Source organism: Excalfactoria chinensis, chromosome 4 (assembly GCF_039878825.1).
Source record: "Excalfactoria chinensis isolate bCotChi1 chromosome 4, bCotChi1.hap2, whole genome shotgun sequence".
Lineage (NCBI taxonomy): Eukaryota > Metazoa > Chordata > Aves > Galliformes > Phasianidae > Excalfactoria > Excalfactoria chinensis.
In genome coordinates, this window is record NC_092828.1 from 31,517,305 (window position 1) to 31,537,366 (window position 20,062).

General features: G+C 40.3%; 1 protein-coding gene across 2 annotated transcripts in view; it reads right to left on the reverse strand.

The window, feature by feature from the left end:
• The window catches only part of BMPR1B (bone morphogenetic protein receptor type 1B), a 233,994-nt gene extending 215,133 nt beyond the window's left edge, over positions 1-18,861 (reverse strand). The window contains exon 1 of one of the 2 annotated variants that reach the window (XM_072334635.1): positions 18,709-18,861. The gene's annotated coding sequence lies outside the window, so the exon portion shown is untranslated. The remainder of the gene's footprint in view (positions 1-18,708) is intronic. The other variant, XM_072334639.1, reaches the window with a different exon arrangement.
• Between the last annotated feature and the right edge of the window lie 1,201 nt (positions 18,862-20,062).

Sequence of the window (20,062 nt, forward strand, 5' to 3'; positions counted from 1 at the left end):
ATGTCACTGATAAGCAACATTTTATCAAAAAGATGATAATAAGACTACAGGAAAACATTTGGGGCCCTATTAAGTTAAAACACACAATAAAATATAAAGAAATGTACACAGATGGGAGATTATTAATTTTTAAAGCATCATTTACATGTCTGATAAGGCTGAAGAATCATTTTGATGCTACAGTTTTCTGTAGCATGACCTACTGGAACCATTCTGATTGCTGCATAAGCTCCCAGGAAAGCCAGCAAAATTTAGATTACAACTAAGACACATTCACCATACATACTAAAGTAAAATTACCAAAGCAAATATTTTTTTTCCTTCTTTATGGAACAGGAACACACTGGGAGAAAAGCAATCAATGATATTTGAAAGCATTTTATTTCATCTGAATCAGTGTGTTCAGCACATAACCTAAAGCTGTATTTCTCAAGGATTTCTTAAATGCATGTTCATTACCAGGAGAGGAGCTATATACTTCTTTGTGGATGAAAGCATTACTGCACACTAGCTTGTACACAAGCAGTAATTTTGAAATGCATTGACATATCACACATTACACTAGACAAGTGACTTGGCTACAGCTGCTTGCACTGGATACTGGACTTGCTGAATGAAAATACACATCAGTGGCTCAATACCTTCAGATCACAGAAAGCTATGTTAAGAGTTGCAGCTGACTGGATTATGTTTGCCTATGGCCAAGCATAACAACACTTTAAAGCCTCACACTCTATCAAGGGAGAAAGTCTAATTGAATGTAACAAAGAGCTCACTGCTTAGGCACACAACTTAGGAAATAGTTCCACATTACAATCTGAACTAAGAATAATAAAAGGACATATTTTCAGAGCTCTGGTAGAATGACATGTATTACATATATTGCTTTCAAGTAAGTATCATGTAAACTATAAATAATGTATTTGCTGGTAAAGCAGCAGGTATGCTGAATCAAGTCCGGATTTAGACAAAGACTTATTTGCATTTGTTTCTCCTATTCTTCACTACAGGGAAGCGTGATTGAAGATGCTTCACAATGAAAATAATGGGTAACTCAATTTAGATTCAAAGTGATATCTTAGGAAGGAAAAATATTGAAGTAATAAAAGGAAGGTGGAAAAAAAATAAAGTGGCTATGAGGTGGGAAAAAAAATGCAAACATTGTGAGAACAGAAGAATGAGATTCTCCACTTATAGCCACGTTTTGTGCCCTCTTCTCCCTCAGCCCTTTTTTGTCAATTCTGTGGCAGGCATCTCAGTTTTCTGACTAAAAGTGTACGGTATTACTTTTACAACTTGGGAGAAGTTTGCTACCTCTAAACCCATAACCCATTAACATTTCACCACTGATCCATGCCCCTCTCTACTCTTGTGTTTCTCCCATCTCCTCAACTGTTGGAATAAGCCCACCTGGACACCCCCTCCCCTTCAGCAAAGCAGGAGGAAAAGATTGTCAAGCAGTGTTATGTGAACAGGAGAATCACACAGACTATTGTCTAAAAGGTACAGTATCAACACAGTACTCCATGATACACCATGATATCATGTAACTCCATTATAATTCATCTATGTTTGACTTACAGTAACTTAGATATGCTCAGAAGGTGGGCATAGTTTGCAAGCTGGACTCAATGGCTGTGTCGCAATGGGAAGCAACTATATGGTAATACAAGTCATCTAGATGCCTGAAGGCATCTTAAGGCATTAAATCAATGGGGAAGAAAGTTTTTACAACCCTGAGTCACCCTTGCAGATTTGTTCTCAGTAGCATCCAATCTAGTATCTCCCTGAATCTCAACAATGAGAACAGTGTTCACCATCATAAGATAAGATGTGCTCCTAATTATGCTGGAAAAAGGAAAAAACTGATTCAGGCTGACTAGGGGAAAAAAATAGGTACTGTGAAAATAGGATGTGATATTCAGCCGGAAAGGCTAACTACATCCACCCCCATGGTCGGGGATCATTGCCATACCACATAACATGAGTCCTATCCTGATTCCTGGAATTTCTGGAGAGGCTCATGCACAGGCCAATTAACCTTGGCAGGAAGAAGAAAGGATGAAAAAATGTCACACCACAAATCTGATTTGGCTCTGAACGGAGGATATCAGCCATTCAAAATTCATCAAATCATTTTGCAATTCCTTGCCCTTCTCTGCACAAGTCCACCAGCTGCTTGATTCCTGACCCTAGAAAGAAGGACGAGCCACTGTACACTTTCCTGCTTTGTGCCTTGCTGCAGCTATATTCACTAAGGAGCAAGAAAGAAGTAAAATATGAAACTTACAAAGAGAGACACAAACTTTGCTTGTCCTCACTAACATACCTTAGCGAAAGATGGCATTGAATTGCTGTCTACCAGCATATCAAATGAGGGGCAGGAAAGCACAAGTAGTGGAAAGCATAAACACTGCATTTTTTTCTAAGAGTAATGCCAAACACTGTATATGAACCAGTGATGATAGTGTTCACAAAGAGTTCCTCCTGGTTTCACAGGTCAGCATCTGAAAACATCCTCCCACATAGAAAACACTGAAAGATTTCAACATTTAGGAGACAAAATCCACTATTTTTATGAAAGGAACTATATGACAGAAGAAAAAACAGAGAACTGGGGAGCAACCAAGAAAGTCTTATGTACCCACTGATGGGGAAAGGCTGGAAAAGAAGCCTCAAACAAGGGGATTTACTCTAGGTAGCTTCTGGTGGAGCAGAGCTTCCATTTGGAACTTTTCATAAATGTGGAAGGAAACTTAAGCTTAAATGGATGTTGAGGTCCATAAACTCTTGCGGAAGGCACAGTTTAACCTCTGCATCTTACATCATTCCTAAATAATAATTTAAAAAAAGATGCAAGCAAGCAGGTCTTTGGCCAGGAGTTCTACTATGACAGACATTTGGCTCTGGCAACCAAGAGAATTCAATGTAAGAGTCAGATCCCCCATTTTTCAAGATAATGAGAATGTTTGCTGCTACTAAAGGGAGATTAAATTACATGATAACATTTAAAAGGAGGGAGTGTGATTTCTGCACATTGTGGGAGAAATAACAGTACCGTCATCTAGAACCAAAAATGTGAAGCAGTTAGTTTTGTAGCTCTCAAACAACTAGTCAAAAATCACAAAGATAGTTTTAATCTGGGTCAGGAAGTATAGATTACGTTCAATAGCATGTGGATATTTAACAAGTAGTTTCTCAGAATTCCTACGCCATTTAAGATTACCTTATAAATGCAGATCTACTAATGCAGTAGGACTTTGGTTTGGATAGGTTTTTTAGTGAAGCATTTTATCATTATCGTAATTCTGAGACATCAAAAGGGACTTTTCCCCACCACGGATTACACAGGAATTCTAGAGTGCTAGAGTTATTACCAATACAATCACACAGAATGAAGTAAATCAAAAGCATAAGCTCATACACCATTTGCTGTCAGTACAGGCCATTAGAAAACGGGAAACAGTAAAGGACTTCACTGGCATATAAGGTGTGAAAGTAAGTTCTTAGCTTAACTATTATGTTTCATAAGCTCTCTAAAAGTAAACTAAAAGCTCATCTTATTTCTATAAATGTCAGTGGAGGAATAACTCCTAAATTCATGGGAGGTCCACATTAACTTTCCACTTACAAACAAATAACAATAGTATTAATAATTATAGTAATAATAAGTCTTTTATGACCCCTAAATCAAGGGATTTTACTTCATTTTCATCCAAATATTCTTGCACTGTGTTCTGAAGCCACCTTGGTAGAGCTGTGACCCAGTCACAACCCTACCCTTAGGCCAGAGCTGGTTTTAACCTGACTGCTCTAGCAGTGCTGAGGGCAAAGCTGAGCAAACCAGGGACTCCCTGGGGCCTAGGAACATTATTCTCACAGTAGTGAGCCTTTCCTGCCTACCTAGTGAAGGGGCACTGCTCAAATTATTTTGTCTGGGGGTTTCTTGTTTTGCTTTTAAATAGAACATTTTGGGAACAAAGACCCTGCTGGGCTTTGCAAACAGAGACAGAGGTAAAGGGGTGGTAAGACAAGGCTTTCAATTGCCAAATGAAATCACGATCCTATTAAAAAACAAGCAAGCAGCTAATGAGAACCCAATGACATAATATAAACATCTTCATTTCCTTCAGTAGATTAAAGGCAGTTCATAAATGAACTTTTAAAAATAGCAAAATCAAGATACATTTGCCTGTCAAGCACATTTGATACCTGACTTTAAACTTCTCAACCAATAGTTTTTTTTCTTAAACAGACAAAAATCCTTTATAAAGAATCATAGGGAAAGGTAATATAAATACGAGCACACATTCTAAAGAAGTGAGCTGTGTTTGGGACAACATGGAAGCACTCAAAACAGCACCAACATTTATCAAGCACACCGACCATTTCTCCCTTTGATACTTGAGCGTTATTTTTGCTTTAAGACTATTGGAACTTTGAAGTTTTGCAGAAGACCTTGAAAAAAAACATAGAGTTTAACCAGCTGCTAAGTATGATCCTATAGCAAGTGATTTCCATGTACATTACATAGTAAGCATAAAAGAGAATAAGTTGAGCAATGTAAAAATAAAAACAAAATAATAATAATTTAAAAAAAAAAAATCAACAATGAAGCTCTTTGAAAATTTATACTAGATAAAAGAATCTGTAGTCTTAACACTTCTATCCTGCCTTCCAGGAAAATGATTTAAAAAACAAAATTCAGTGGAACAGTTGGGGTCCACTGGCGTCCAGAGCAAAGGTGATGTTTGAAATAAAGTTTGCTCTGGATATGCTTAAGTTGTGCAAGACACTTTCACAGCCACAATAAACCTCTTGTAACAGCTAGCCCAGTAGATGATCCATCATTTATTTGAACCCTTAGGAAGTCAGAGGCAAGAGAGCTGGATAAAAAGGATAATAGCAAGAAAAAGGCAAATCTGCAGACATATATGAAATTATACAACAAAACTGTGCTTAGCATACACAGGATGCACTTAGCATACAGCTATAACTATAGGTTGTATGTATGGCCATATCTCTTATGAGAGAATTCATATTCTCAAGAAGTGCCAGTACCTACAGGAAGCCTACACACACTCGTACCTACAAAGCATTCCCATCAACATGAATCCTGAGCCACAAGATTCCTTTGCCAAAACACTGCTCATTTTCCAGCACTGGATACAAAAATAAATACAACTAATACTCTAAAATGGAGTAAACCTTATAACCTGTGTAGAACTCAATGCTGTTTCTTTAGTGGGAGTTAAAATCTACACAAGCAAGAAGGAACCATCAGAATTTGCTCATCACAAGGGCACCTTGCCCATGGAAGAGCTGTAGAAGGACATGAGGCAGCCAAACTCCTGTGTGTGTGCATAGAACTCACTCGAGTGGCCATTCACAGCTGCAAAATACAAAGGGGCTGTGTGTATAAACACACCACAGTAAAAAAAGAGATTCAGTAGGTTACTGCACTCAAAGTAACTTTTTTTTTTTAATGAATACAGTAAAAAAGCAAAATGAAAAAACAAAAAAAAAAAACCTAAAAATAAAAATAAAATTGCTAAAGGAATTACTCTATTTTAAATATCCATTTCATTTATTTAGTCTAAGCAGCTTACTAATCCTGAACCTCTCCCAAGGGATGAGAGAAATTTAGTCAATATTGTACTTAAAATAACGCATGAAAATTATGAAATGAAAAATGGATTATGTCCAAAGTGCATGTTATTTTCACAGCTAACAAACTACAAAACTGCAGTATTACCAGTGAATATTAAAATTGTTTTACAACTGGTGATGAAGGTATAACTTTGACACCATATGCCAATTGATTAAGAGCATGCAACAACAGTAAATGCCATACGGAATAGATAAAAGAGGGTTTTTAAAAGCATAATCTTGTCCTCCCACAACTGGTCCTCAGATTCTCAGTCAAAGCAGAGAAAGATAGAAGAGAGAAAGCATCCTACTCCCCCAGTACTAAGCAACACCCCTTGCGAGTTTGTTCTTGTGGTGTCTTCACCTCTATCTCAGAAGTGGATTTAGGACACAGCATGAAAAAATGAACTGAAGTTGGGAAAAGCGGGCCTCCATGTGATAAAACATAGGTTCCTATTCACCCATGGGAAAGTGTAAGAAGAAAGAGAATCCACCCTAAAAATTTCTAAGTCATAAATAGAAAGTGCCTTGAGATTTGGTCAGACTCAGGGTTTGTGCTTTGAAATTGAAGAATACACAGAGTAACCCATCCAGAGCTACAGTTACTTGCACATCATAACAAAGAAAATTCATTTCCTATATTGCTGCTTCTATTTATTGAGATTCATTTCCAAGGCTGATAGCAAAAGAATTATAACCAGAAAAGCCTCATTAAGGAAAAGTAAATAAGACAAATGACACAGCTCTCTCTCAAGGTCTATAAAAATAATGAAGTGAAGTTGTAAACTTTCTGTAATTTCAGATTTTTCAGTCAAGTGGAATAGGACACGAGAAAATACACCATGGGGATGTACCAGCCAATAGCAGAGTGCAGGACATGACTATATCACATAACATAAAGTTGTTCAGAAGTTTTGAAGATTTCTGATCAGTTAAGGATGCTCATTTCTCACAAGTGGTTTATTCATCATCATTTGAGTTTCAAAGCATATTTTCCAGATATTAACATATTTTAAAAGTTGGCTAAAGGAATGACCTTCCAGCTTGTGATATCATTTGCCTATTTTGGCAGGGTCATTTCGAACTGAACAAAGTCAGCTGTTGCTTCAGTTTCAGACCTTTCATATCATCTGTTGTCATTCTTTCCTTGTAAATCATGTGTGTAGTGTCTACAGTTCCACTGCATCAAGCGCCTACTTATCTGGCTGAAATTAGAAGGGCAACCTTGACACTGATCTCTGCAGGGTCAGTTCTGAGGACTAGACCTTAAATCTGAATAAACAGAGCCAAATGCTTATTCTGCTTATTATCAGCGTGAACACAGACTCAATTGTTCAGTCTCACACCATGCCCCTCACCTTCAAGTCCATGTTGATCCACAATCACACTTCACAAGCATACCTATATGGACTCCAAATTCTGACAAGACAAAAAGACGTGTCCACATTTACAAAGATGCATCAGAAAGGTAAGATAAGCTGTTTGGGAAAAACCTTGAGATATTTTTCAAGCAAACTATGTGCACACACTTCATTTCATATCCTGCTTTCCTAACATGAGCCTTACAATAATCCCCACCTTTGTCATTTACCACATCTTCTAGGCTTCTCCTCCGTTGAGTGCCAAACCATACAGCCCACATTAAATTAACTTAAAAGACTGGGATGAATACTCCATAGACCTAAATACCATAACATTCAGTGTAGAGGAGAGAAAAATAAATTCCTTCCTCCCTGAAGGCAAGACCTCACTGTCCCATCAGCTGGCCCCTGATCTTGGCAATCACCTATTGGAAATGGTTTTAAGAGGTACTATTTCAAGAACAGTTCTTCCTCAAATAAATGTAATGTCCAGTTGTTTATAAGAAATTTTACATCTTCTCAACCGTGAAGGAAAAGGAACAATTTGGGGGAAAGAAAAAAAAATAAATAAAGATCAGTGCTTCAGTACTCAAGGAAGATAGGAATTTAAGATGCTCTCAAAGCAGATCCCAACATGGTTTGCATTTTCACTATTATTTCAGTACTTACAGGACAATTACAGTATCAGATGGGTCCCTATAGAAAACAAACACTGCAGCGTTAAAGATATGGCAAGGCATAGGACCCAAGAAAACCATCTTCAGTATATCTGTTAACTGGACTCATGGAATGGTGCTGCTCAAAGAATGAAGGAGGTTTACATGGGCGTACTTCACTATAGTAGCATTGCAAAATACAGCAAGTCATAGAATCCATGTTTACTGGAAACTTCATTAAAAGAACTTGGAAATACAATTGAGGATCCAGCCCAAGCATTATTTTCCAAATTGTAATGTCTCAAAATCTAGATCAGGAAAAGAAAACTATAGAAACAAAGCACACATGATGGTTCTCTATGCCACAGGTCATAAACAGGACTTCTCTATACCTGTTGTGAAGAAAATGAACACATTTTTGCAAACATTTCTCCCCTCCCCAGCCTTAAATAATGATCTCAAGAGAATTTCACTGTTGGATCTTCCATGCCAATAGAAAAAAAAAAAAAAAAAAGAAAGAAATCCAGTGGACAAAAGTGGTCAGTGGCTGAAAGAGAACTGAAAGAGTGCAGGAAGAAGGGAAGGTAGCCACTTAAATGGAAGTAACGGTGCACCAAATTAACAGAACCTTCATCAATTCTTTATTCCATTCATGATACAGAATTTATTTTCATTAATGAATTAAGAAGTTATAATTTGCAACACATTTTAAAAGATATTTTAATTACACTTTCAAAAGGTACTTTTCAATACTTCTATTTATTTTGGTCTAGTTTACTTGTGTGGTTGTTTCATTTGTTTGTTTCAACAGCTAATGCTATAGCATTACACCAGAACTGGAGTACTGTGTCCAGTTCTGAGCTCCCCAGTACAAAAAAGACAGGGATCTCTTGGAAAGAGTCCTGCAGAAGGCCACAAAGATGGTGAAGGGCCTGGAGCATCTTCCCTGTGAAGAAAAGCTAAGTGAACTGGGTCTGTTTAGCCTTGAGAAAAGAAGACTGAGAGGGGACCTGATCCAGGTCTATAAATATCTAAGTTGGGGGGGGGGGCAAAGTGGTGAGGCCAGACTCTGCAGCAGTGTGATGAGACAGGACAAGGGGAAACAGCCAGAAACTGGAGCACTGGAAGTTCTGTATGAATGTATGCAAGAACTTCTTTACAGTGAGGGTGACGGAGCACTGGAACAGGCTGCCCAGGGGGGTTGTGGAGTCTCCTTCTCTGGAGATATTCAAGACCCGCCTGGACGCCTATCTGTGCGACGTGGTGTAGGGAACCTGCTTTGGCAGGGAATTGGACTCAATGATCTCTGGAGGTCCCTTCCAACCCCTACGATTCAGTGATTTTGGGAGCACTAACATAACAAACAACATTTCATCACAGTGAAATATTTAACCCAGATATACAAGTGTCTCAAAAAGTATTTCCTTTCAACATTTTCTCTATCTGAGTCTTATGGAGGAAACATCATATAAATAAACGAATGGATTTAAATGCAGACAGCTAACTTAAAAGTACACACAACAGTCCAGATCATACTGTACTTATATTGCTCTTAGCAAAACATAAAATATGCTCACATCCCCTAGTACATAGTTATAGTAACAGAAACCTTTGACTTGAAATGCACCACAGCTGACAGGTTAATGGCATTACAGAAGTCAGATAATTAGAGGAGGAACTGTCTTTAAAGGTCATTAGTGCCAGTTTTTAATTGCAAAACTAGTTATTTATCTTATTTCAAACTAAATTGTGGACATTATGGATTAACAAAATGTAAAGGCAGATACTGATCTGTTTTGTAGTTAAACATTTAGCAGCTCTTCTGTTTCTATAACTAACCTGCCTTCCTGCTTTAGAGAGAGAGGAGGTAAAATCTGCATTAACTGTCTTCCTTGTTTAGCCATGGCTTCTTCCAGAGGTACAATTCTGCTGTAACTGAGGACAGAGGGGGCAAAGATATCCTAGGTTTACAGACACGTATGCAGTTCCTTTGAAACAAGCTCAGGGAATTTAAGAATATGTGCAGAAGAGTTTACTACACTAGCAGGCTGAAAAAGCCTCCTACATCATGTTATGTAACAAGCCATCTGCTGGAAAAGGCAGCATCTGTGGCCAAAAGTCGTGTGTGGGCCAAAAGGCTGTAGGAAAAAAAATGCAACAAATCCCTGAGATTAATGACTTCGCATATCCCTTGTGCCACAGCCCATGACTGCATTTCCCCATGCCACCCCAAAATACGTGGTATCACCATCACAATCATAAGGCTTCCTCCTTCAGCAAAGATTATCACATAGATCTGTGTGATGTGCTTGGCAATGCCTCACAGTGGGATGAAAGTCACCCTACTTGCCCTCTTTCACATACAGGTATTATCAAGATTGCAGCCTGTGGTCATACCCCTCATCTCATATACTTCAGAGAAAGATGTCATTTAGAAATTGTTGTCCTGTGCTGAAAATTTCCCACAGCTTTTGAAAATCATGTATCATTCCTTCCACCCCCACATCTCCCTTATTTAAGATATATATCTTAAATATATATATATCTTTAAGATATGTCTTAAAGAGTTCAAGGACTTTAAGATGTAGTTTCAAGCTGCTAGCAACTGTTCTGCAATGATTTTTATCTCCACAAAGAGGAAACGTACTAGTTACAGTTTAACTCGCTTGCATTTTTTGCACCTAAAGAAAAGGTGTAACTGGACCAACACCTGTTACAATGTCCTGTCCTTAGCCAACCTGGAAAAACAAAGCAGTAGCAATCCTGACTTCCCTCTGCAAACTCTTCCATTTGCTTTCTCTCTTCCAACTTGGGCTGGCAGCACTTTCCTTTGCTAGTGCTCCACAGAATCATGGCTGAGCCTTCACACAACATGCAGGATTTGTTTCATTCTACTGAAACAACAATGCTACACTTCAATCCAGCAGGATCCGAGAAAAATGTACCAGTGGTATCTACCCATCACACATTAAACTCTGTTACACCACCAATTTCAGTTAGTCTATTCATAAGACCAAATGCAATGATTTTGCAGGACTCCTGTTGATATCACAGTGCTTAGACTTCTCTATCTCCTGGGTCTTCCTTCCATTATTTTCAATTAATAGCATGTATATATATATGTATGTATGTAGTACACACACACTGTGTAGGAAATTAGTTGCACAGAAAATGTTCAAGCACTTTCACTCTTGAACATATACGAAGTACTGTTTGAGAGTGTTGCTTATTCTGGAGTCACAGAGAAGAGTGGAGTTTGAGAAAGCTTACCATTTTCAACAGTTCATTTCTTCCTTAACCAATTGGGCCAACTCAGACTTCAACCAGTTCCTTCACTCTGCTTGAGGATAGCTTGAGGACAGAACATGTAGTTATGTTTATGTCATATCACAACTAGGTATGATAGAAACTCAGCAAAAAAAAAAAAAAAAAAAAAAAAAAAAAAAAAAAAAAAGGATTAAGGGAAAAAAAAAGAAACAAAAAGAAAAAGCTAGTCATAGATAGCAGCTCCTCAAATGCTCCAACAGTTCCCAAAATGATTGCTCATTTAGGTTCTTAATTTTATAGGAAACCACTTCTAAAAGTTTACCTCCGCCCTAAATCATAAACTACCGTCAGAGCATGGCGTTTAGTCAACTGGACTATTTGCAGTTCACTTCTTACTTTAAGCCAAGGCCAGTATTTCAGTATGACTAGTATTTAAAAACTTATTTTAAAGGGTTTTTCAATACAGGTAAGACAACTATTTGCATGCAAAGGGCCCACAAAGTTTTGAAAAGATTTAGTATCAATCGCTACACCCATAAGAATATATAAGAATATATCCATGTACAAAAGTAATTCAGTTTGAATTTTTATTAAATTTACAGCAAGATAAAAGAAATGCCAATAATAGTTTCTAGAAACAGCTGAAATGCTACTAAGGATGGAAATGCCATTGAAAGTAATGATTTCAAATATATGTGCAATATTTGAGAGCTGTATAAAAACAGATTAAACCCTTTTGACTGGCTCTCATTTCTTCATGTCCTTCCAAGTCACACTGCCTACAACGGCAAGGTGAATAAAAAAATTCAGTTCTGCATGAAATATAAAATCTACTTTTTTGCAGAAAGCTAACAAAATATTTATGCACAAATGATGTAGATCTAATGGCATTACACATGTGAGTCAAACGATCAAAGATCCAAGCCTCAAAAATAAGACTGAAGTTTACAACCATGGAAACTAGAAACTCTTATTCTTGTCACTTTGCTTTTGTTTTTCAAAAGAAAGCCCTGATTCTCAAATAACCAATGACTTCCACAGAGCCTTAAAAAGAAAATGCAAGCCATAAGAAAATTACACTAGCTCAAACCATAGCTCAAGTGTAATACAGATCACATGCCAGCTCTTGCCAAGAAAGCAAGCTTCACTCAAAATGAAATAGTCCTGAAAAATTCCATGATACAGTTACAGAAAAACTTGATGACACCTTGTCAATGTATTTCAGAGCAAAAAAGTTAAAGGTTATTTTTATGTTCTTTCATTTTAATTGAAGTAACTAGTGATTTCTGCCAGTCCTCACTCAGCAGCATCCCTATTAGACTAAACAGACAAACAACACTGTGTAATCTCCTGACTTATCTGTAGAGGGAAATAGAGAAGCCTAACCTGTTGCAATACAAAAATATCACTCTTCTCTGTAAGTGCAGAAATATGGATATGCCTGCTGCCGCAGCAGCTCTCAGGAAAAAAATATCCTGTTCCTTCCATAAAATATCAGCATGCATCTATGTGATGCCACTGCTGCTCGTGTACTGCTGGAAGGCATAGCTTACATGTCCTATTTAAAAAGATTTAACCCTTAATATATCCACAGGATTTACCATCCAATTCCAATTAATCCCAAATTTCTAGAGGAAACTGTTTTTGCTTTGTAGCTTCAGTAATGCAATTACATATGTGCCAAAGTAAACTTGGAAAAGGAGTTTAATATTGTGTGAGAAATGTTTCCTGCCACAAGAAGCTCACTTCATGTGACAATGATGGGTGTCCTCTGAAAACCACAGACTGAGGCGCAGACAGCAGTTTGAACACAAAAAACATACCGGCAATCCTAAGACAATGCATTTCTTATAATCTCCCAGACAGAAATGATATTCATATTTGAAACCCTAAATACAATGCAGATTCAAAACTTCACATTCATAATATTTGCAAGATGTTAGATGTAGCAGCTCTGAATAGCTGCTAAGGAATACTTATGAAAAAAAGGAAAAATACATTATCAACACTGTTTTTTTAAAGATGAAAGCATAAAGCAGTCACAGAATCACAGAACTGCAGGGTTGAAAGCGACTTCAAGAGGTCATCAAGTACAACCCCCCTGCCAAAGCAGGCACTCTACAATAGATCACACAGGTAGGTGTCCAGATGGGTCTCGAATATCTCCATAAAAGGAGACTCCACAACCCCTCTGGGCAACATCTTCCAGTGCTCCGTCATCCTTTCCCTAAAGTTCTTCAGCATGTTAGTACAGAACTTTCCACATACAAGTTTTAGGCCATTACTCCTCACCCTATCAACATCACACATCACCAAGAAGAGCCTGGCCTCATCCATTTCCCTCACACTTCCCTTTAGATATTTACAAACATTAATTAGATCTCCCCTCAGTCTTTTTCCTCGCACTGAACAGACCCAGCCTATCCTCACAGGAGAGATACTCCAAACCCTTAATCATCTTTGTGGCCCTCTGCTGGTCTCCTTCTAGGAGACCCTGTCTTTTTTGAACTGGGGAGCCCAAAACTGGACACAGTATTCCAGACGTAGACTCACCAGGGCAGAGTAAAGGGGGAAGATCATCTCTCTTGACCAGCTGGCCGTGTTCTTGTTAATGCACCCCAGGCATTAACACCAGGCACCCCAAGTGTTAAGGCACCAGTGGCCTTGACCATCGGAGCACACTGCTGGCACATGGCCAACCTGTTGTCCACCAGGACCCCCAGATCCTTCTCTGCAGAGCTCATCTCCAGCAGGTCATCCCCTAACCTGTACTGACACAGTCCTCTAAGCGGCAGAAGTTTCACTCTGTCCATCAACAGCAGTAGCTTGGAGTCAACCTCTTTCTTGACTCAGGATCTCTGAACACCTTAAGGGGTATTTGTGCCTGAGTCTCACCTGGCAAACTGAGATGCAGAGCTGTATGGAAGTGCAAGTGCCATGTCTTTGAAACACCAGGACCCAGCTCAGTTTGAAGGGTTTCTCCACTTCAATTCTCCAAGAGAACAAGACCCTGCAAGACTTGCCTATTAATAAAGCAAGTTTGTGATCCTTGTATGAAATTAATTGTATTTCTGCAGGCTACAGAAGTCTTACTATATTCATTTTAACAAACTCTACCAGATAGTTATGCCTGAAGAAAAATTCCCTGATAGGATAAAAAACATTTCTCCAACTTCAGTAGCAAATGCAAATAGCTAATTAGCTTTATCTCCATTACACTGTTCTAACTTTGCAATACAGCTGGCACAGCAGCAAGAATTTGTTTGCCCTGTCCAAATCTTCTCACATACATGCAGGGCCTACAATCATCAGGAGCTGCATCAAATCTGACTAGAGAAGATTCAGGCTGCAGGTATCCCTGTACCCTCTGCACTACAGTCCACATACATACATGAATGCTTGTATTCATCATCACTTCTGATGGGGAAAAAGAGGAATTTGCAGACACATGAAGATACAAATTACATTTGACTCAATTTACAAATCAAGCTGTATTCACATATTTAAGACAGATAAGAAACCTAGCAAATCCCTGCTCAAATACACATTATCAGTCCAATCAGTCCAATGTGAATAAATCTATTATTTTTCCCACAGTATTCTCCCTTCCCTCTCTTCCCCCCCCCAAGAAAAAGAAATGTGTGCTTCAACAGTTCACCTTTACAGTCTATTTTAAATGCAACTACTTCCTTGTTCCAAACTGGTACGAATAAAAGAAAGTAAGTTGGAAAAAAGGTCAGAGATTATATTGAAATCTGTATCAGAACACCTATTTCTGATAAGGAAGATAGTCATGAAGGTAAAATCTCACCTGATCCTTAATTGACCTCTGTTTTTAATTGGGAAGAAGGGAAATTAACCTCGAGCTAATTAAGGTCTCAATTCTACAAACATGCAAGTACATAATTTTGTTCACTTAAGGATTCCTCAGTGAAGTTATGCATGAGCAAATATGTTTGTAGCTTCAGGGAATAAGTCTTGGATAACTTAACCTTTTAGAAACTTTCCTTTTAAGTGGCTAATCTTATACACAACCCAGTCTGGATTTTAGGCTTTACATGTGAAATCTTTCTGAATCCCAACCAAATTTTACTTTTCTTTCAGGTGGGAACAGTTACATCTGTGTTACAAAATGAGGTAATTCTAAAGAACGTGCACTTTAAGTATGTGCCTTTATTCATGCTGGTATGAGAAACTACAGCCTTTGGCTTAATAATATAAAATGTAGAGGTTCCTAGCAATATATTTTAGCACTAACACTGGATTAATTTTCAACATGTAATAAAATCAATTTCTGTGGAAAAAAATCTTCTAAAGATCATTGTATATTCAAGTCACCACATACTACAGTTCACGTACTGCTTGAAATACAACTTTCTGGAAGCTTTAAAAAGAGAACCTATCTTCAGGGACATTCTTCCCTGCACCCACACTACTACTCCAGGCTTTTCCACTCATTGTATTCAGTGGTTTGCACCCAACTCCTCAAACTGTGGACTCAGATCTGCAGTTCTGTAAGCAGCAACAGGTGACTATGAATACAGGGGTCTAAATAGTCATTTGGGTTCTCATGAAGACACCCATCCTGCTAGGTGAGGGCTTGCTCTACACATGGCTAAAATAGAAAATAACTCTCTGCCTGCTTTCCCAAGGAAATGTTTAGACTTGCTTATCTGTGGATAAACATGCCTGTCAGACCCTCACTTAGAAGTTAGTTAGAAGTGAGGTTATTGGCCAATTATAACCAAATCTGACAAAGGTATCGAGCTCTCAGAGATATTCACTCTGACAAGAGACAGAAAAGCAGGCAGCTGGACTGAAAGCACAGCACCCATGAGGAGAGAAACTGGAGCAGAAACTTACTGCTCTCCTATCAGAGAATCAGTCTGGAGATGCAATGCATAAGAACACAGACTTCCTTAGTCTTGTCCTCTATCAAAACCCTACAATGCATTCTGTGGGTGGGAGGAATTAAAATACATTGCCTGAATAGAAGAGACACAGCCACACACCTCTGTGTGCATGCTGTCGGTTGTGCACACACAACCTAGCTCGAACTGACCATAATGAATAACTGAGCACACAGGAATTTCTTTACAGCTTGATGAGAAGCTGACATTGTAAGCAGAGAAAAGTAAACTCAGTAACATAACGCACGACAAACACAGTATAATGTAATCAAACATTATGGAGTATTATAGTTACCTAAAAATCACTTCCTTATTACAAAAAGTCCAACCCTTGCAGAAGCTGTAATAGAAAAATCTTTCCTTCTTTCATGCACTCAGAAGAACAAGATTGCTGATAAAAAGCACAATTTAATTTACAGATATCATCAGAATGTTACAATTTGTTGACTTTCTGGAAACCTTATCACATAGTCCTTCTACCAGACACAGAGTAGAAAGAGTGAAGTACTTATCACACTTATCAAAAGCAAGCTCAGTCTGAAATACCCACTGCTGCAGCAATTAATGAAGGGACCCATTTGGCATGTGTAAAACTCAGTTCAATAATGTTTTCTAATCATTTTTCTCCTGCTTTGGCCTATCAGCAGCAACACCCAGTTTGTTCAAGCGAGCATAAAAATAGGAGTTCATATACTAAAAACAAACAAACACAAGATCCAAATCAGTCTTAAAATATATTTTATAATTTGCTGTACTAAGTACCACTAATTCATTTAGTTCTGCTAAATATTTACACTATTTACAATATGGTGATCCATGTCATTTTGGCAAGAATGATCTGAATATTGATGTCTCCATAAAACCTAACCAATTTCTTCAGTAGAATAATTATGTGTGTTGACATTATTCTACCCTTGCAACTACCCTATAAAAAAAGAGAACATACCTGTCACAAGTTTTAGGGGTGACTTTTCTGGTTTATTCTACATTCTATCCAAAGGTTATGGCCTACATGGTGTCTGTGAGACAGGCAGCCCTCACTTGCAGCTCATTGCCTCTGGTACTGTGCAGGTAAGGCAGCACAAAGCAGCCCATTCCCCACAGGATTTACTCACTAGGTAAGTGCTTTTTAGTCAATAGTTAAGAGAAACAGAGCAGCTCATAAGCATGCATTAAAATATATATATATAATTATTATTCTTATTTCTTGGGAGTAGTAACATCATTTCCCACTGAGCACCAGGCTCTGTCCCACTCTTTCCTTGTACCTGGCAACAGATATTATGTCTTACATATTGAACCTCTTGTTTTCTAAGAAACGATATACAGGGAAGAATGACAGAAACAGGCAGGAAAGATGAGATTCTGGGAACAGTCTTTGCAAATCTGTCAGTTTACATTATTACCAACCAAATCCCTTTAAGAGGATTTTTAAGACCCGAGGCCTTGGTGCTGCAAAGAGAAAGGCAAAGCATCCTGTGCATGCATCACTTCAATGGCACAAGCACAACAATTCAAACACACTTGCTTGAATCCTTAAAAATCAGTGAAGCTGCAGCATTTGGTACACTGACCCACACAGTATCAGCTCAGGGATACACACAGACAATAGGAGATACAGATACAACTATCCCAAAAAGTCTAAAGATGCACAAGTGTAAATCAAGAGTAGTTTGCTGAAGCTGGGCTGGGCAGCAGGCTGTGGGTAGGCACTCATGGCCCTTCCATGGTGTTTATTGTGGTAGATTCTTTGTTTTGAAACAACTGCAGAACTGTTTCATAACAAAGTTTCAGCATATTAACCAGAGAATTTACAGTGTATTATGAATTCATCGTGTCACTCTGATGTTAAAATGTGCTGCTTTGAATTTTCTGTTGCTTGTAAAGTAACTTTGAATGGAATCCACCCCTGTACACACAGCCCCTGCCAGGAGGAGGGAGCAGGAGTCTGCACAGCTCCTGACAGAGGTGAGACACCTCTATGGGCAATCCCACCTCTCAGTGTCCTGACTCCAAACACAAGCGTTCTAAATGGTCCACTCTCAAAACCAAACAAACAAACACGTGGCGATATCAGTTTCCAATCAGATTAGCTTTAAACGAAGCAAGAGGGAGCTTTCCAGGATGAAAAGGAGGAGAGGAAAAACGGTGCACGTATACAAACGTGAGTGGCACAAGAAGAAAAAAGGAACAATCCTTCATCACCGGTACCAGACAGAGGTGTGAGTTCTCTCACAGCGCGGAGTTAAAGCACAAACATCCTTGCCACGGTGTGAACGCAGAAAGTTTAACCGGGGTCAGGGGCCACTCGAGGGGTCCGTGGAAAGAGAAGATCGATACGGGCTGCAAAGACACCCGCTCCCGGATGAAGCGAGCTGCAGATGAGTGGCTGCACGCTCAGCTCGTTCCGAAGCGTTATTCCTACACTCCTACCCTCACCCCGGCGTCGCGCTGCCAAGACGTGGGACAGACCTCGGGGTTTGTCCGTCCCCCCCCCCCCCCCTCCACAGGCTCCTTATCGGCTAGGTTTGCTTTTATCTGCATCCACCGGACGGCCTCAAAGCGAGCCCGAAGTTACCGAGTGATCCGACACGAAGGGCACGCCGGCTCTCACGCCGCTTCACCGCACGTGACGAAACCCCGCAGCTGCCCCTAGCCACCAGCCCGCACAGCCGCGTCCTTACCCAGAGATTGGCCCCGTTCTCCACCAACCTCAAGTTACAAAACCACACAGATTAACGTTCGAGGAACCTTAGAGGCTTCCTGAACCGCCGGCCTGCAGCGCAAAGCGGCCCGAGCAGCTCCCGCCTGCAACCGAGCAGCCCCGGTGCTGCGGAACAGCCACCCCTTTCGCGTCGTCCTTACCGCTCGTCGGCGCCGGCTCAGCCGCTGCACCGCGGCCGCTCCACTTGGGTCGGGGACTTTTTTCGTTGTTCCCCTCCTCTTGCCCTCTCCAGCTCCCACTAGTGCTCGCTCAGCCCCGCGCTCCGCCGCCGAGAGCGGCCGCCGCCCCCCCGCGGGCAGCCGGCGCGGAGCCGCTGCGCCCCGCCGCCGCCCTGGGGCCCGCACCGCGGGGGCTGCACCGTCGGGCCGAGGGGCGGCTGCGCGGCCGTCGTCAGCACCGACTGACGGCTCCCGGCACCCAAAGGGACCTGAGGGGAGATGGAGAGGGACCCCTAATCGGAGAACGTAGTGACAGGACCCGAGGAACGGCTTCAAACTGAAAGGGGGCAGGTTTATATCGGATAAAGGAGGAACTCTTCACTGTGAGTGTGGTGAGGCACTGGAACAGGTTGCCCAGAGAAGCAGTAGCTACTCCATCCCTGGAGGTGGTGAATGAGACCCTGAGCAGCCCGATCTAGTGGGAGGTATCCCCACCTATAGATGATCGTTAAGTCTACTTCCAACCCAAACCATTCTCTATGTTGTGGAGCATTTATAGCATCAGTCTGCTGCAAAACGTAGGCTGCACCACTATTCTCTGTAGGTATTCCTGCTGTAGCTCATACCACACCTCACCAGCAGTCAGCACTCACAAGCACAGTTGAACATTCAGCCCTGGGTGCCCAGTATCATGTTATTGCTGTTTTGCTGGGATTGATGAGAAAAAAGTGATCAGCAGTTCTGGTTATTATAGTAAAAGGTTGAGACCACAGTTAGTCTGTCATAACACATGATGAAGTTTGAGCTCAGAGAAAAAGGCGAGAACAAAATGGGAATACTCAGTGCTTGACTACAGTGCTGTTTTAGTGCGCACCAGGAGCACACTGAAGCAAGATCTGAAGCAGCCTCAGCACAAGTGCAAGCAGTGAGACAAAAAAAGCATCCCAGCAGCACAGCTAAGAAACCTCAGGTCCCACCAGCACCCTGTGTGCCAGGGCCAGACCACAACTGAGTCAAACACCTCAGCCTGAGCACCAAGTCCTCAGCACCAGCCAGTTCAGACAGCAGGTCTCCTGGGTTACTCTCTGACAACATGGGCATGCATTACTCCAGCCTCATGGGTAGCTTCTATTTCCCACACTTGGCAGAGTTAGCAGTGTGCCTAACTTTCTGAGAGAATTAATACATTCATATCCACACCAGCAATCCATCCTCCTTTGGCTCGGAGCACTCCATTTGCAGAAGACAGAGGATGGTGTTAATGTTTGGGAGCAGCTATGTGGAAATGAGAGCAAACTAGCTTCAAGGAGGGAGGAGAGCTGCTTTCAGCACACTT